Consider the following 19,559-nt stretch of genomic DNA (forward strand, 5'->3'; position numbering starts at 1 on the left):
ACACTTTGATTCTGCCTTCTTTTCTTCTAATGTTCCATTGCTTTTCACTTACATAGATGCATCAAACATTTCCACAAAATACATTTTACCACTTTATCTTTTCCCAATTTATTTTCCTCCCAGCACCCTCCTGTTACCTTGGAAAACATAGTGCCGACAGGGAAACAACAAGGCATTACACAACAGACTCCTGCAAGACCAGAATTCAGACCTGTCAGCTTGATTACAGTAAATCATGCTCTGCTCCGGCAAGAGACTCCTGCTACCCTTTCTGGCACCAAAGCCAGTAAGGACGTTTTCTCTTCAACAGCTTACACTAACAAAATCATCTCCATGTGTTAAGAAGCAAAAAGTTAAAGCATGAGGCAGTGCTTAAAAAAACAAAAGAAAAAAAAAAACAAAACAAAACAACGTAATACTGTTCAGCCAAATGGCAAATCAAATCTGTTAAATGTGGTACACAGAGTTCAAACAGTTGGCTTCGCGAGAGCTTTTCTTTAACGTTGTTCCTTCCAATTGCTCCTTCCAGTAACGCAGTGAGGTGCGGGCAGCAGGGGATGACACCACACAAGAAACAACAAGCCATCCCAAAAAGCAGACTCTTACTTTTCGCACCCAGACCCACCAAAGCACACAACTCGGGACTGCGCCTCGCCCCCCCACTTCCACTCCGCCAAACCGGTCACGTTTACATGCGGTCCCGGGGGGGATGCTGGAGAGCCACAGCGGGGCCCGGACCTGCGGGAAGCACCAACACCGGCACGGCAACAGGTACCGGCGCCGGCGCCCGAGGTCCGCCGCTCCGCCGGGAGCCAGCACGCCCGCGGCGGAGGAAACCGCCGGTCTTGCCCGGGCATCTGGGCCGGCTCCGGCTTCCTGCGAGCCTCCACACCGCCCACCGCCAAGCGCTGGGCGAGGGCCGCCGCGCCCTGTACACCCCCTCCCCGGGCCGCGGCCGCTCAGTAGCGGCAGCAGGTGAGGCGACCTCCCCGGGCACGGCACACTCCCGCTGAGTTTACAACGAGAAAAGAGGGGCAAGCTGTGGAGAGAGGGCGAGCACAGCAGAGCTCCCCGCAGCAGCCGAGAGGAGCTCGGCTTTTGTTTACGTGAGGACGGCTCCCCGCCAGGCCTCCACGGACCGCCCGCCTGCCGCAGGCCGGAGCCGCGGCCCGGCCCCCAGCGCCGCTCCCCGCCGCTCGCCGGCAGTCTGGCCCGGGGGGGGGCGGGGGGCGGCAGCAACAAGCTCAGCCCCCCCCGTGGCTCCCCGGCCTCTCTCCTTCACCCGCTCTCCCCCCGGCCCCGGCAAAACACGGCGCATCAACAGAACAGTAATAAACAAAACTTCGCGCGATAAATACGTTTCGAAAGGCCGCTCACAACTCCGGCGACACGGTGGGTCCCTCCCCGCCCTGCCCGCGCCCCCGGCAGACGACGGGCGGGCTCACCCTGCTCCGCCGCCCGGCACGGCCCAGCGCCCCGCTTACCCCGGCAGCTCGGCGGGTCTCGCTGCCCGGCCGCGCTCTCCGCCTTCGTCTTTCTCGCCCCCAAGTAACGGCGCCGAGTCGCGCCGCGGGGGAAGCGCGCTCAGGCACGCCCCGGCGGTCTGAAACCTAATCCTGCCCCGCAGCCCCCCCGGCCCGGCCCGGGCGCGGACCCGCCCGCGGTGGGTCTCCGGGAGCGGCGCCCCCCGGGGCTGGCTGGGGCGGGCGGGGCTGCAGCCGCATCCCGGCAGCGGCGGGCGGAGGTGTTGAGGGGGGGCACGTTTGGGGGCTTCCCCGGCCCGCGCCCTCCCCGCCGCGGCGCGGCGGCTCGCAGCTCTTCCAGCGAAGTTTCTCTCTCCCCGGCTGCAGAGACGGCGGCGGAGGGGCTGGGCGGCGAAGCGCACGCGTCGCCGGGGAGGCCGCCGAGGAGCTGGGCCGCCCTGGCTTTGCCTCCCCGGCTTTGCCTCCCCGGCCTCCGAGGCAGGCGGTTTGCCCGTGAGGTGAGGGCGGCAGCGGCGGGCCGCCTCTGCCGGGGGTGCCGTGCCTCCTGCGGCGGGGCTGCCCCGCCGGCCGGCCGCCGGCCCTCCTGCCCCGGCAAGGGGCGCCTGCACTGCAGCGGGAGAGGGTGGGAGACGCCTGGAAATGTTTAAAAGAAAACCTACAGCCCACGGTGACGTTAGGCAAAATGATGATCGAGGGCGTAGGGGTGATGAACATGAACGGGGCTTTGCTCCTAAGCACCAGGTAGTTAGTCTCTTACCTAAAAGCAAAGATGCTGCGTACCTTTCACGTATGCACATACATCTTGAGAATATAACACGAAGTGTTTGCAATGACCATAAAAATAAAAAATTTTTAAAAAAAGTTCTTCAGAAGGTGGAAGTATTTTGCTGTTTTTTAACTTTGCTTCACCCAGCAAACATCAGCAGGATCACAGTGTCCCCTTCTCCTTGCCAGGGGACAACTCTGTTGTAGATGACGCTCGGGCAGCTGCCCTGAGGTGACACCCCGCACAGGGGAAATGTTCCGGGCTGTTCGGCTGGGCACGCCAGCGCTGTGCGCTTACTCTGCTTGCCTTCTGACGTGGTTTGGTTCTTTCTCCAAATGGATTAGAACCCTATTCAAGTGGTAGTTGTTTGGGGTAGTTGTTTTGTCCCACAAACAAAGTTATTGTTTTGGAGATAGAATGGAATACTGCCCTATTTGTTTGAAAGGATCGATAAATGCAGTCCTGGTACACACACTTTCACAAGAAGAACATGCATCATGTAACTTTTAAGAAATAAATCTTTTTATATTTTATTATTTTTTTATTTGGAAGGTTAACTTCTGAAAAAAGTTGGCCCTCTAAACAATCTCTTGCTTATTACAGTTGGCAGACTGAAGAACTCCAAATGATTAGCTACCTTTTTCCTCTGCTGTATATTAAAATACGCATGTAATTACCCTTGTATAACAATCATTCTTCTGCTTCTTAACTTAGGAAAAATAATTTCCAAGATTTTATTCACAGGCTACGTTGTTCAATCCAGTGTATGCTGCTGAACATACTGCTTTTTTAAATCAAATCTAGAGGCTTTGTTTACTATAGCTAGGACATTCAATGCTCTATAAACTGTCCCAGCGGCTTTCTGTGTTACATGAGCCTTTACTGAATCCAGAACAAAATCTTAAAAATAAAGTACTGTTGGCATGTATCTTTGTTCACTAAATAAGCCACAGTATATTAGGTAAGTGCAAAACCAGACAGCTATTGTTCTTTTCTCTATTGCTCTGGCTTTAACTGTGGCACTCTACTGAAATAAAGTATGGTGACTCTAGTAAGTTCATTTGGAGCTAAAAGCCGGTCAAAATTAGGTTAAATGGTATTTTGCTCTTCATGTAGAAAAACATCACTGTGTAATAGTTCTTTCCAGTGCAATTTGTGTTTATATGGGATATACCTTTCAGATACTTTTTTAACATGCAAACTGCTATTATCAAGTAGAAATGCATTTTCAATTATATCCGGATTTTGTCTAGTCCCTTGATGTATATATTAACTAGATTATACCTACAGAAGTTCAAGACATGACACTACCTTAGACATTGCCTGTATTGAAAATATTTGCATGGGTATAATTATGCTAACACAGCTGTACCCACAAAGTAAACATACAGCACATCTGTAAGGGGAATTAGCATCGCATGAGCTCTCGTGTATGGTACCTGATGACTCTGATGAAGAGCCATACAGGCACAGATCTAGGCAATAGCAAAGCAAACTGTTAGAGGTTGGAGTACCTTGGTGGTCTTCGGGGTATACCTGCTAACAGGTTTAGAAAGATAACTAGAAAGACATAAGCAATTAGTATTTACTCATTTCTTTGCCAGACACGTTATAAAGTAGTTATTAAAAAGATAATCATTTCACTGATTCCACAGTGAGGAAACCATATTACTTCTCCATCCCCTTCCCAGAAAAAGAGGGTCTCAAAAGTATTAAGGATTCCCCAGGATGGGTTAAGTGATGCACAGTGACACATAATGTTTAAGCTGTGTCATGGCTTTGTTAGTGTGAGTAGTGTGGCCTTCAATGTTGTATAATTTTGCAAGACGCTGCCCTTAAAATGTCCTTAAAATTTGAGGAAAGCCAATCTACTCTGTATTTCAAGTCTAAACATGTTTACAAACTAAAAAAATAAATTACATATCTACATACATTTCTCCATGTGATTTTAAGTAAGAACTGCAAGCACTTTTTTTAAAACATAAACTTTCTTCAAAAGACCATTATGACCACAAAAGCCATGATATAATATTCTGTCAGAAAGGATTCTTAAGGAGAAGATGAAAGGGAAGTGAAAAAAAACCCAACATTTTATGTTCTCTAGTATTAATCTCCAGTAATATTTAATTTCTCAAGCCGATTTACAATATACTCATGGTGTAAGTATCAATATTGGATGAGATGTCTGTCTTCCTGATTTACATACTGCTGGTAAAATAGCACCAATTAATAATAAAGTACTGCTTAGATTTATTAGAAAACATGAAGAAGTAAACTCAGAGTAAAAAGTCTACAGAAATAACAGGGGCACCAAAAACAAGGCTGCGTGTCTATTAAATCATTCATCAGACCACTGTTGGGAATGCAGTCTTTTAAAATAGTAATGGGAACAGGATCTCACAAATGCAATGGGAGCGAGAGTCTGATCCTGCTCTGAGTCACAAACATTGACTTCACTGTGAGAAGGATATTGCTTATGAAACACATTTGACAACATTTACGGCATGTGTCAATTTATTTCCTAACAAAAAAAAAAAAAAAGTTCTGTTTATAACAGTAATTGTTTCATCACTCTGGGTATTGTATTTTGGTATGGGCGTTGGTGTTGCATGCGCCACTGCAGAATGGGTAGGATATATATTTTAGGGACCTAGAAGAATTCTGAGAGGAAGGACTCAGAAATATTTATATACTTTATATTTATGCTTGAACAATTCCATCTCTAAACTAGAATAAAACATAAAAAGAGACCAGTAAACCCTTTTCATAAACTCTACCTTAATTAAAAATTTAATACATTTCTGCTTTTATAGCCTTACTCTTCAGTATTACAGCATCATTTTTTAATGTATATTCATGTGTATTTATGCATGCACTGACACAATATTACACTTTTCAGCAGAGCATTTACTCAAATTTTAGGTTAAACTCAACTAATAACAATCTGCCTTGTTAGAAAATGGCAATGAATGTAGATCAAATGTTATTCCCAGATGTGTAAACCAAGAGTAATCCGTTGCATAAATGGAATTAAACTGTAGAAAACCAATCTGACATCAAAGGTAACTATGATCATAATTGCTATAGCTGCTAATCTAAATATGCTAAGTATGTGGTTATGCATTCTATCCTTATCTATCCAAATAAGGCTGAATTGCTATCTTTCTTTTTCGTGGAGCTCTTTAGAATACAATAGTTTTGTACTGCATTTTTCAGAATTTATACTATGTGTATGTATACTATGTATGCAAAAGCATACAATCAAATTAAATACAACACTCTTCTCCATCACCTCAACATAGAAGTTACGCTTCAAAAGTCATATGGCAATAAGTACCTATGCAGTTGGAGGTAACACCATGCATGTTGTTATGCAGAGTTAAAATTAGGAACTTTCTCTTAACTTTGGTGCTTGGAATTTATTCAATTTTTGGATTATTATGCTGGCAAGTACAGAATATTATCTCACTTACTGGAGCATACGTGTTGGCAAGAATGGTGCATAGATTTACATTTTAAAGCTTTTTAGGGAAATTGCCTCTCCTGGGGACATACTTCATAACTGTTACTATTGCTATTGGAGGTTACACATGTGCATAGAAGAGAAAGTATGCCCCGTAAGGTTAAAAAAAATCATAAAAGGTATGTTAATTATTTGTAACTACAAAACAAAATACTTGAAATTATAGCAAATTAAAAGGGCATTTATTTACACACAAACAGGATTGTTTAAAACCACAGGCCTTGCCCATAGCAGAGATGTGAAGCCAAATAAGTGACAAAGATTATTAACCTTATTGTAGATTTTACAGACACTTAATATCTACAAGGAGAGTCTGGTCTCTTCAGATTAAGGCTTTTTTTTTTTTTTTTTTTTTTTTTTTTTCCCCCATGTTGTGTTTTGCCAAAGGTGGCCATGTATTTGATAGACCCCCACTCTCAGATGATCTAATTGACTTTTTGGAAGTGCCTCAAGGGACACAGTCCAGAGCAACATGTGATTTGGGGTACTTGTCAATGCAACAGTTGTTCCAGTGTTGAAATGGCAAGACAATATCTCATTAATAGATTTTGTGTTAGAAAAATTGTTAGGTCCTCCATGAGATTTCCTTGAGTTTTAAAAAAATCAGAATGGGAGGAACTGACCTGACGAGGTCAGGAGTTTGTATGCAGCTGATCATGTTAATATTACGTATTGAAAATGGTATCACCTCTTCCCTAAGTGTTAGAATATCAGAACAGAGATACAAATTTATCTGAACAAATGCCATGTAATTAACCAGTTTTAAAGCCAGGTAAACTGCAGTACATTAGATGGGAGGGAGCCATATTTATAGGAGGGAAGGGAAATATTTCTCTGGCAGGTTGATTTAGTTTCAGAACAAATCCTCTTGAAGATGAGTTGGTGAAACTGAAGTAAAGCAGAGCAGACATACTGATAGATCAACTTGTCATATGGCTCTGCAGTTTATCACTGTCCAAATAGCTCGTATTTTCCTCTGTATACACTGTTTAGCTACTCAGAGTGTCTGAGATCCTGCCCTATACAGTGTATGATGCAGATTTAAGAGTACACATCATCTTCAATTCTTTCCTTCTGATCCAAACTGTGAAACTGGAGGGGTGCTTCTGTTTTCGGTGTGTTTCAGAGTTAAAAACTTTGGGGAAATACAGCTCTGCATTTGCAGCCTTTTGTTCCCCAAAACAGTCATGATATTACCCATTTCGGATAAACAGTTCCCTACCTATTGGACCATCAAAATGCTATCTCCCAGTCCCAGACAAGGACCAGCTTCAGAGCTGTGGTGTGTTTGAAAGGGCAATGAATAGTTACAGATCGCTTTGCCAAGTCATTGTGTGGACAGAGGTCTTGCAAACAACCAGCCTTTATGACCTTCCACAGATGCTCTTCCAAAAGGGCTGTTTCCACATGGCTCTGTGTGATCTCTCTCATTTTTAAGTGTAGAAAAGAGGCCCAAATGTACATGTGTCCTCTTGCACCTTACTTATGTTGTAGCTGTGCTTTGGTTTAGGACTAAGGCTGTGCATATTACTGGTATTATCAACTGCAATTAATACCATTAATACATAGCTGATTTGAATATCTGATTATTACAGACTAGGTATTACCAACACAGTGTTGGTGTTGGTGTCGGTATGGAGATTTTGAGTCTAAATTCCAAACATGCCAAGTACATGTCCCTCTGCCTAGGAACTTGAAAACTACATATTGCTCATTCGCATCCACCCAGTCATTTGTGGATGGCAGGTGACATATCTGAAGGAATAGCTCTGATCTCTTGAAGAGGCTACCCAGGAAAAAATCTTTATTAGCCGTTATCCCTGTTATCCTATACCAATGCTATTTGTCTAGCAAGATCAGCACCTGTAAAAACAGGACGAGTAGGGGGACCATTTCCCATATTGAGAATACCTCCTATTCAGTGAACTGGATGAAAGGAGGAAGCTTCTGGTGCTTTGTGCTACAGACTGTTGGCCCAGCTCTGAATGAGCATGTCTGTAACTGGACAAGTTTTTAAGGTCTCAGGCGGGTTCACTGATGTAAAAATCTTTACAATGTGCTTTGATTGCTGATGGACTTGCCTTCCACTGTACGTGCTCAGCCACTGCAAAGGACTTCACTGTTCCTACACACCACCAAGAAAGTACTAAGAAAAACTGAAAACCACCATGAGGAAAAAGGTTTGAACTGACTGAAATACTTAAAAGGTTGGTGTTTCTGGAATAAGCCCAGTTCTGCAAGTATATGATAACTGAAAGGTCCATTTTACTTCATTCTTAGGAATTTCATTCATAGGAATTTAGTACTAAGCAAAAACATCTTTAGCAAATGAAGTGATTATAAATTTAGTTCAACTGCACTCTCACCAACTTTAAAAAAGCTGTGGTAAAGCTGGAAGCTGATTCAGTAAATCCTTTCTTTCTATTACAGTGCACTTTTAGATAAGGGTTCCTTCTCACAGTGATATTTCCATGAGAAGCTCTTAAACACCTTGATATTAAATGTGGAAATTTGCCCTTAGCTATTCAGTAAGTGCCAGAATCTTCCATTGTAAGTAAGAATAGGAACAGATATTCCATATAAAACCACGCAACTGTAGTAAGACGAACTCCTCACTTTCAGGAGTAAAATGGTTGCCCATCTGTACTTAGAACTTTGCAGAAAACAGTTTAGTTTCTAGCTAGCTGGTGTCGCCACTGTCATTCACAAAGTCTCCATTTTTTCCCCAGCCTTTTAAGGTTTCATGCAGTGTGCAGAGCACAGGACAGGATCTCAAGGCACTCATAAACTTCCTCCAGTTTTTTGGATTGAGCAAACATCAAGTCTACAACCAGTCAGAATCTCAAAATGTGTTATGCAAAGACAGGCTCAGATGAGCTGCGTTATTTTTTTCATCACACGATTGCCTTTTAATTTTTGTTGCCAAGGGGACAAACCAAGAGGAAATGGATTTAACAACTGCAAAGTGATGAATTTTAAAGCTGCTGTTAATAATATTTGAACTCTGAATCTAATTTGTATGCAGGACAAATGAAGAATACTAATATAATTTCAGAAAATAAACTAAACCCAACTAAAGAAAAATCACCGTTTCCCTCCTATGCTTTCTGTCTCATGTCTGTATCATTGAGAACTTGAGCTTTGAATAACAGAACTCTAAATGCCCAGGCAGCTTCTGAAACATGAAAGGTAAACGACATAAAAATATTAAGCTTATTATATCTTATAACCTTGTATTGCCTTAAGATACACAGACATTCTTGAACATTAAGAAGATCCAAAATGCACATCTGGTTTGTAAAATGCTGCTTTTAACAGCCGAAAGGAGCTGCTGCAGACAGCAAGAGACATGGTTCTACACCTCCTTGAGTGCTTTTCAATAGGGAAGACTTGACAAGAGAGACAGGAGGGAAGCTGGTGGCAGGAGGAAAATCTGTGTAGTTTTTAGGACTGCTCTTTGCCTAAACTAGCTGGAAGTACCTGTATGCAAACTTAGACCACTAGTTTGCATACAGCCCCCTGCCCCACAGCGCAGAGCCCATCATCCTACTCATAGGGCTACAAGCAGTGTTTCTCCTTCCCTCTCCCAGGTTACTCTGTGTGTTCTCCTTTTCTGGAACCTAATGAATGACAACTCATGTGGACTGCATTGCAGGAACGTTGCTGGTGCCTTCAGAAATCTATGCTTGCAAGGTCATCTGCACTGCAGATGTCTTCTTCAGATGCTTTTTCTAATACTGCCACTGCCCATTCCTTTTTAGCAAAATAAATGTTGGACCTGGATATTGAAACTATCCTCAGAAACAGAGAAATAGTTCTTAGAGAATTTACTCAAGCTGAAGAGATCAAAGAGCCTTTTTCCAGATATGTATAAGCTACCAGTGTCATTACACGCAACACAGCCCCATCCAAGTCTGTTGTCTGGGTCTACACAACTTGAGATCTGTCAGCATTATGTTTGTGACATTGAATTTACCCAGATGACTCCATCTTTGTTTCCTGATATGCTTTTGGTCTACTCTCAGGTAAGCCCTGCTGGAATTCATAAACCAGACATTTTTCTACCCGATTTTGAGGTCTGTACCCAGACTTCTCAGTTAGAAACTTTACTGCACCGGTACCACAATGACCAAAGGGCATCCTGCTTCTTCACCATTTTTAAAGAATAATTTGACACTCAGACAAATTAATTGAAAACCCTGTTGGAAGGGTTTTAAACTCACATTTCTTGCAAAAATAACCTAGACTATTCTAGCAAATGGTATGCTGAGCTGGGCACAGTCCCTGCGTTTGACACAGACAGTGTTCCATCTCACAGTCCTCATAAATTAAAACATGGCATTATTGGCATTTAAAAACAAGTCTTTAACTTAGCTCAATCCAGGAATGTGATGGTAGATCAAGAGACCCCTCAGTCCAAACAAAGGGAGGAATGAAAATTGAATCAGTGTCTGCTACACTCCAGGTGGGGAATCTGCCCACCAAACTACTCTGTGTACATGTGGACATCTCTATTCTGCATGAAAAGGAGCAGGCTTTTGTTTCAGGTATCAACTGGCCCAAGAACTTCATGATTCATAAACTTCACGTGATAGGAGATGCCTCAGTCTAAGGAGGGGGAGGGATTTGTCTATGTTCTTCTTTGTTAAGGCAGCTTTTGGCCCAGCATCATTTTATTAAGACAACAAATGCTTTCTGCCCATATTTCAGTACTTCAACCAAGGCCCTGAAAGGCATAGCAAGGAGTAGCATCTAATGTATTTAAAAGCGTATACCGAGTTGGACTAAGCACGTTTCCTTCAGATCCAGCTCCAGATTCATTACCTTCTACTTTTTGTCTCAGGAAAGCATCCAAACAGGTCTCTTACTCTGCATAATGCTCTCAACTTTGGAGTAATTTTATTTGAATCCTTTTATATGAATTTTAAAGGAAATGTTTGAAATACTTTAACCAGGCAAATTTATCTTTTGAATAGTGTGCTAAGACTTAAATTGCCTTTGTAATTTCATTCAGGAACAGTATGTTTACACCCAGTTATAAACAGTTTTGAGAAAAAAAAATATATACCAGTTTCGCCTTCCGACTTTCAGCTGCTTCAAGCTTTCATTAAGCCATAAGCATCAGCAGTCTGAGAGGGGAGTGTGTACCAAGTACAGCAGTGACAGTCATGCATTGCTCACAAGGGTATTTTCCTTATAAGCATGGCAGGGGATAAGTGATTTTTCAACCTTGATGGGAGATTTGAGAAATCAAATGTTCTGTGGGAACATAAATGCCTTGTAACCTAGAGGTACTGAAGACAGCCATTAAGACCAGGGGGAATTGCAAACCCGAGAAATTAAGTAATTTGAACATCTGTTAAAACTCAATAAGCATTTCTCCAATGAGTGAAATCATAAACCTGATAGACTTTCAGCATAGAAGCTTGGAGAGAATCAACAAAAGACATTTATACTTCAAATTAATTTGGCAGATGGCTCAAAAGAGGGTTTCTTAATTTCTTTTCAAAATTGTAAATAAATCAGTTGAACACACAAGAGAAACTAAGAGAAATTTAAGGACTATATTTACAAGTGTCAGATGAAGAGAGGCATGTAGTGTAATTGAGTATCAGTCACTGCAACTTGGTGAACCTGTTACAAGCTCATAAAGCAAGAAAGGCATCAGGTCCCTCATAATTTCTCTGCAGAACTGGTCCCTAGGGTGGTTCAAGCTGCTGCTGGGACTAGTGCTGGCTTCTTGTTGCTACCTAGCACTTCAGATATGCCTATGTGGCATGATGCACTGCTGTGCAGATAGGCAACCCAGTTTCAGGTGTTCAGAGATGGCTTAGGTACCAGAAACACTAGATCCACATTAGTACAGGACCTTGACTCAGCTAATTAGTTCTGGGCAACAGGGTGTTTTAGCTAAGTGGACACTGTGCTAATGCAACCATTCTGCTCCTGGTACCATTGTGGTTGCATCATGTAGACACACATGATTATCAAATATACACTACAGGTAATGAACAATCCACAGTGCATGCAGACAATTAACATGCTATCACTGTTTTACAAGAATAAAAAAAATGTTTTTAGTGAAAATGATTTAAATTGAAGATGTACATATTAGTTGGCTGATGCAACATCAAACATTTTTGCCCACCAGATACCATAATAGCTGCTACAGTCCTTGGGTACAGAAAGCTAACATTGATTGAGGGACGCCGTAGAGCAGAAAATGGGAGAAAAAGGGAAAATGCAAAAAAAAAGTTCATTGTCTTTTCCATTGCAAGTATTAAGAGAACTCAAATTAAATTATAAGTTACTTATTAAAGCAGAAGGGAATGATTCTTTGTGCAACATGTGGAGCTTCTTGCCACAGGACAGACGTTTACATGCTATCAATAAAAATAAGAAAAAAATATGGAAGAAAACCTATTAGAGACTTAAATATGAAGACATTAAAAACAATGAGACAGAGAAAAATATGATCATAATTTTCTCATACTCTTTTCTAGAAACAGTCAAGAGGGTCCCTGAATGCCTTACTGGGTGCCTGGATGCCTTACTGGAAGAAGTGCAGTAGCTAATTGGAAGTATATTGTATTAAAATAGGTATCAATCATCTTTGCAAAAGAAGATACTAGGTAAAGTCATAGAATTGTGGAATGGTTTTGTTTGGAAGAGAACTTTGAAGGTCATCTAGTCCATATCACCTACCATGGGTAGGGACACCTTTCATTAGACCAGGTTGCTCAAAGCCCCATCCAACCTGGCCTTGAATATTTCCAATGACGCGAGCATTCACAAATTCCCTGGGCAACTTGTTCCAGTGTCTTACCATCCTCATCGTAAATAATTTCTTCCTTATGTCCAATCTAAACTCAACCTCTTTCAGTTTGAACAGTTGCCCCTTGTCCTGTCTACAGGCCCCAGTAAAAAGACTCTCTACATCTTTCTTATAAACCCAACTTTAAGTAGTAGAAGGCTGCAATAAAAGAATTCTCCAGGCTCAAAAACTGCAAATCTCTCAGCCTGTCTTCACAGGAGAGGTTCCAGCCCTCTGATCAATTTTGTGGCCCTCCTCTGAACCTGCTCTGACAGATCTAAACTGTGGTGCCCCTGACTACAGAGGAAGTCAGGCTGGCTTGCCTGAAGTCACTTTCATGGTTACAGCTTCGGTGAATTGACAAGTTTATGCTGGAACCCTTGTTGGGTTTAGCAACAGTCCTTCAAAGGTGGGTGTCTAGCCTAATGGATTAAAGTTGTAGATTTGACCATTGGTGGCAAAATTTTACCATATGTACTGCAAATGATGGAAAATTTAGTCATATAGGCATTTAAGTATGATATCTAATCATACAAATATTTTCTAAAACCATCTGTAACAACTTACTAGTATCCCCACCTTTGTCTTCTTTTTAAAAGAGCAAGTTCTATCACATTATTCTCACAGCTGGAAGATAAAAGGTAAGCTCTAAGCCTGTTCAGGAGTGCTAAATTATCATTGTCAAATATTCAGGTTTTTAAGTTACAGCAGCACTTCCGTAGTATCTTAAATAAATCCATTATTTTCAGCTCTGCATGTCAGTTTAGATTTTCCATTACAACAGCCTTAGGAATTCTTAAATTATATTCAAGTACTATTTTGTATTGAAAAATATAAAAATAATGTAATTCTCATAAATTAACACTGCCAAAGAACTATGGTTTTTAATTAATATTTGTGCAATACTTAGTTGGAGGGCTCCAACTAAAAGCTGCTTTTCATATTATTACTATCTATAGTAACAATAAATTAGTCTTTTAAATATCTTTTCAATAGTCTTAAATATTTTAAAAGTAATAACCATTTATTATACATTAGTTATTATTCCTAAAGTCTTGCTTTAATGCCACACTGAGATCATGTCATGACAAAATATTTAGATTGGGCCAGATTGCTTGTGATTTGTTGTAGTTCTAGAAAACTACATGTCAGTAAGTAAAGGAAAAGCATTTAAGAGGTTTATTATCAGCAGTTTGAGCAAACTGTAGTGGGTCATGTATCCTTATAATGACTGAAGCATAAAAGAATTTATCTAATGTAATTGTGATGTTTAATTTACAAAGAATATATGTTCACATGTGCAAGATATCCTCATCATCCAAAGTTACAGGTAATCAAGACATCTGTCAGTATTTTCACCTTCCCAAATTAAGTGTTTAATCACTTGTCAGGCCTACTGCTCCTCCATCTCAAACTTTGAAATTTCTTACTGTTTTGATGAAGTCCAAAACCTGAGATAAAATTTATAATCACATGTAAGAAGTGTGTAAAAATGTAGTTCCTGTCTGACTGCAGTGTCCTGGTTTCAGCTGGGATAGAGTTAATTTTCTTCTTAGTAGCCGGTACAATGATTTAGTATGAGAATAATGTTGATAACACATGGATGTTATAGTTTTTGCTAAGTAGTGCTTACTCTAAGTCATGGACTTTTCAGTTTCCCATGGTCTGCCAGAGAGCAAGTGCACAAGAAGCTGGGAGGGAGCAGAGCCAGGACAGCGGACCTGAACTAGCCAAAGGGATATTCCGTACTATAGAATGTCATGTTCAGTATATAAACTTGGGGGGGGGGGGGGGGGGATGTTGGCTGGGACCTGCTGATTGCTGCCTGGGGACTGGCTGGGCATGAGTCAACAGGTGGTGAGCAATTGTGTTGTGCACCACCGTTTTGGGTTTTTTTCCCCTTGTGTTTTATTCCACTCTCTTTCTCCTTTACTTCACAATTTTTGTTATTGTATTTTATTTCAGTTATTAATTTGTTCTTATCTGAACCGACAAATTTTTTTCCAATTCTCCTCCTCATCCCACCGGTGGTGGAGAGGGGGTGTGCGGGGAGGAGGGAGTGAGCAGTTGTGTGGTACTTTGTTGCCGCCTGAAGTTAGACCATGATGCGTGGTTTAAGCACTAAGAAGTGTGTAAAACTATAGTTGCTGTCAGACTACAGGTAAAACATAAATCAACCACTTCAGGGGTTGCTCCATTCAACATAGCACAGTCCTATAATGTGTTATGTTGGTGTTTTGCTCATATTGTTAATAGATTTAATGATGAGCATAGACAGAAATCAAACAACAGCTGCTATACATACCCTGCAACTTTTGTAATTAAATGGGCTATTCCACAAACCATTTCAAAGATCCTTTGAATGACAAGGCATACAAATGCCTTATTACATTTCAGGGGATCTCATTTCTTAGTTTTTTTTTTTTTCCATTTCTGAACTGGCATAGTACCCGTTGTGTCCCCCTCCTGTAGTCACAATAAAAATCTTGCTCGGCAATCAGGGAACTCAACCAAGATAACGTTCCCAATGTTGGACTTCCCATGAAATGTGGCTTGAAATGTAGCAATGAAACATTATTTAAAAGGTGGTACCTTAGCATACTTTTTCTTCCTCAGGTTTTGAGAAAAAACATCTAAAAGTTATCCATTAGAATGTTACAGACTGATGTTTGAAAAAAGGCTCACATAACCTCCTGCTTGTGTTAAATGGCTGAGGGCACATTCCGTTGGAAGTTTTATTACATTTAAAAGTTATGGTTTGTGTGTCTTCTTGTGTTTTAAACTCATGATTTATGATGAGCAATAATTCCCGTGTACTGTTTCCCGGCCATCAGCCTTTTAGCTTGTTCATTTCTAATGGGATTGCATTCCATTTCATGACATGCTTGGCCAGCTATAAATTAAAAACTCCTCCAAGAAGTGTCAAAATAACTTCAGTCAGAGGCGACTGCAGGAGAGTTGGGTGCTTTTCTATTCTCATGCAAAGACTGTGTTGCAGGGCATCTGTGCTGTCAGAGTGATAACACAGCAGCTCTGACATAATATTTAAACTCTGATTCGGAAAACTTGTGCCTACCATTACATTTTTCTATCTCTTGTATGTCATTGCAATGACTTTTCTTTAGGACCACTTTAGCCTGTAGTATCCCCTGTCCCATTCAAAGCATGACTAGGGAGTGCTAAAAAACCAACTAAAATTTGTTGCTACACCAACCAACAAAAACACCAGCCAAAATACTCAAATTGCAACCCTGGTGATCGTATTTTTCATTACGATGAAAATGCCACTCCTGAAGATGTATTCCATTATTAGAAAAATGTGAGCACAATAGTATAGTTGGTTGTTTTAATGCAAAAAGAAAAGTAAAATAAGTACTTGCAGGGAGCGATGTTTTCTTATACCACAACTAACAAGCTTGTTATTTTTTTACCTCACATATCGCACCTAATAGTTAAAAGTATTACTATGCCAGTAGATGTCAGTACAATCATGGAACTAAACTACATTACAGAGGAGTATATTCTTCATGTTGACTGGTGCAGACAAATGAAAGTATAGTGATGAAAGTTAATATATCGTTAAACAGTCTGACAGTTTCTGAAATGTTTGAGTCTGTACTTTTTAAATGGATTCATTTATAGTGTCAAGAGCTTGAAGAGATTTTCAGTGCTAAAAATGTCAAAAGTATTTTCTAGGCATCTTCTTTACCTGCTGAACAGGAGCTCGAATATTCCATTTTCTTTCCAAAACCACTTGTTCATACATTAAAGAATTCGTAGCACTTGCAGAAGTAGGTATTGGGACTTGGCTTCTTCCAACCAGAACCTGGGATTATGAAACCATCCAAAGGGACAACTACAATTTATGAAAGATAACTGTAGTTTTCTCTGACCTTTCCAGGACAAGTCCAGAGCTGAGAGGACTACAACTGATGTTCCATTAAGTCTGTATCACAAAATGTTTCTCTTGAATTTCAAGGACATGAAGTTTGAATAAAGCTTGAGGTAGTCAATAGGCAGAGACCTTGGAATTCGTTAACCCTCAAAGTAAAGAGGAGGTAGGAATAGCATGACAATAGCCTTAACAAGTGCAGAGCTATTGCTACCTCATATCTCTGCACAGGGGCATAGCAAACTCACATTAATCAGCTCTGGTCTGGAAGGTTTATTTTCCTACGGTACTGTCATACTGTTTCACCTCCTTTTATTCCCTTTCTAATATCTTGCTCCTTGGGTTGAAATCCTGATTAATCCCTATCCTGAAGGAATCCCAAAGAGCTGCAAAACTAGCGCCATGCGTAGCACCAATATAACTACAAATCTGTATTTGGGGCAATGTATTATACTCACCCCACCAGTTCTGATAGTCTAATAGCTACAACAACATACCACACACCACAAGTGTCTTTTCTTCGGTAAACGATGCACACACATTTGATGATACATGACTGTGCTGTTTAAAAAAGCCTTGATCCTGGATGCAAACATTATTAAGTGTCAATACTCTGAACACTGAATCCTTAACACAGCTTTGTTTTGCTTACCTCAGGCCAAAACAGATCAGTAGCATCCATCAAAATAAAGAATCAAAATGAGATGTACCTTCTCAGTCAGCTGCTTTGGCTGCCACAAACAGATGATCCTTTTCCAAGGCCTTCAAATGCCACCTAGGCAAACTGGTCACTGATAAGGAACAGTAGATACTAACTCACACTATGTCAAATTCCAGCTTACTTTTATGTCTCTGACATTTTCCTATTACATTCAAGATGCTTATCCTCACCATCCTCCACAGAGTCTGAAATAAGCCCAAGGAAATGAGAGTCACAGCTAAGCAGACTTCTAGGCACCTGGATGTTGCTTGCTTCGTTACATTCCTGTGAGCATGCTGACATTTCCTTGCCCTGGATATAAGGGAGAGGAGATGTGGGGATGTGGGGGGAGCATGGTGGGTGCCTGGGTCTCCCTGGTAGAGCACTCTGGGGCAGAGTCAGGATGTGAACCCCCATGTAGACTGACCCTAAGACAAGAAAGCCAAAGGGGTAGTGCAGCATCTCATTTCCATGCTGGTGCTAGCCTTCATCCCTACTGAGGAATATTAATTGAGCAGTGTTGTAATGTACTTCTCATTCTTGTGTCAGTTTGGCTATTTTTAATGTATATGTTTTTAACTGTCCTGCTGTGGGACTTCTGTATCATTTTCATGTTTGTTTTGAGGCACCTTGGGATGACTGTTGAGAAGAGCACTTGCACTTAATGTGTGGCTGTGACAGGCTTCTCACTCTGCTCCTCCATGTACAGTGGATATGCTTTTCTCGATTCTTCAGCTGTCCTTGCATAGATGACAAATTGATCCACAGGACACAAGACTGGAAATACAAAGGCCTGGCTTCTGTCTCTGGATTTGAACCGCTCTGACAGCTATCTGCTTTCCTGCAACTTTGACATGTGAAGATAGCAAAATGTTTACAAACTGGAGGTTAAAACGACAAATGCTACAAGAGGCTTGATTAAGTCCTGTTTTGTCTCAGGGAGGAATTTTCGAAGAAATTTTATTCACACAAATGATGAGATCCAAGCTAAGCAGAAAGAATTTTCTTTAGTTTGAACCCCACATACATATTTCACATTCCTGTTCTACTCCTATACACACCTATCTTTTGTTCCACAAATATGCTTGTGTATGGTGTCTTATATAGGCGGTTAAGTTGGTGGAACCAAATAAGTTGAATTGGTAGATTTCTAATCACATTAAAAAGTAAAATAGCTGATGATGGTGTTCTTCCTTATTTTAAGTTTTCATATGCCAAAGCTGTGATTATTTATTTTAGCCTGCAATAGTGATGATACTTCTTACACCTAAAGCAGAACACAAAATTAGATTCTTCATGATGATTGATGTGTTAGCAATGTCATTAACTATTGACAGAGGAACAGAAAACTCACTCCAAAACCCAAAGTCCATGGCCATCATGCAGAATGAAATCGGTTGAGGTGTTTACCTGAAAACAAAGAAGGAGAAGCAGAGAGAAGAAAAAAATGACTATTAAATGACACATTTTAAAGAAACTTGGACATACTACTATCAAGTTACAACAAAGTCATTATGCACAAATGGCTCTACTTCTTTAGGATTTTAGATACTCATATAAGAACCCTCAAGGTGGAATGCAGATCAGAGTGCATTGAAATGGAGGAATTTCACCAAGACACAGGCTCCTGTCTCCTCCCTCTGACTCCTGTTATCTGAGTCTTGGCTGTGCACAAATATGGGTTTTCTACAATGAGGGAAACTTTCATTAATAATTTGTCATTTGTATGCAGGCTGTTCTCTAAAGATGCCAAGGTAACAAGGAACAGGTCTGTTCTTGACTAAAATCCTTCTTAGCTTCATGAATCGTAGAAAGTTTAACATCTCTTTGTCAAACTTAACAGACTGTATTATTTACAATCTCCACAGTTCTCCTGAAAGTCAATAATCAGTCCCAGATTACTGATTATTACCAGACAGCTGGCATTAAGATGTATGAAGTACATAATATCCAGTACAGGAAGGTGGTTACAGAGCTTGGGATGAACATGTTTCAGCGATACTAAATTCTCTGACCAGATACATCAAATCAGGCACTCAGGAGACTGTAGTTAATATACAGCCTGGGAAATGTGGTTAGGATCAAAGATGGAGAAGAATAGATATTCTTTATTAAGGGATGGACTAGCCTTTTAAAATCAACAGACCCCTGTAGGCAAATGGAAAGTAATATTTAACGCTGCAAAGCCTGTCACCTGTTTCACCAGTACTTCTCTCTGTCACACAGCAATAGGTACTACATGAGGAGTGCTTGTCACTATGAAAGAGAGAAAAACTTTACACATATTTCTCTCTGAAGAGCTAAACATCTAAAATTAGTCATTGATACTTTGACAAAATGCAAGGGATACTTGGTCCCCTCAGTAAAAAAAGACAGAAAA

The 19,559-nt window shown here is 41.0% G+C and overlaps 1 protein-coding gene across 17 annotated transcripts in view; it reads right to left on the minus strand.

Moving 5' to 3' along the window:
* The window catches only part of MPDZ (multiple PDZ domain crumbs cell polarity complex component), a 116,947-nt gene extending 97,402 nt beyond the window's left edge, over positions 1–19,545 (minus strand). For all 17 annotated transcript variants that reach the window (XM_080371844.1, XM_080371846.1, XM_080371855.1 and 14 more), the window contains exon 1: positions 1,485–19,545. The gene's annotated coding sequence lies outside the window, so the exon portion shown is untranslated. The remainder of the gene's footprint in view (positions 1–1,484) is intronic.
* Between the last annotated feature and the right edge of the window lie 14 nt (positions 19,546–19,559).

This window comes from Falco punctatus (assembly GCF_963210335.1).
Source record: "Falco punctatus genome assembly, chromosome: Z".
Lineage (NCBI taxonomy): Eukaryota > Metazoa > Chordata > Aves > Falconiformes > Falconidae > Falco > Falco punctatus.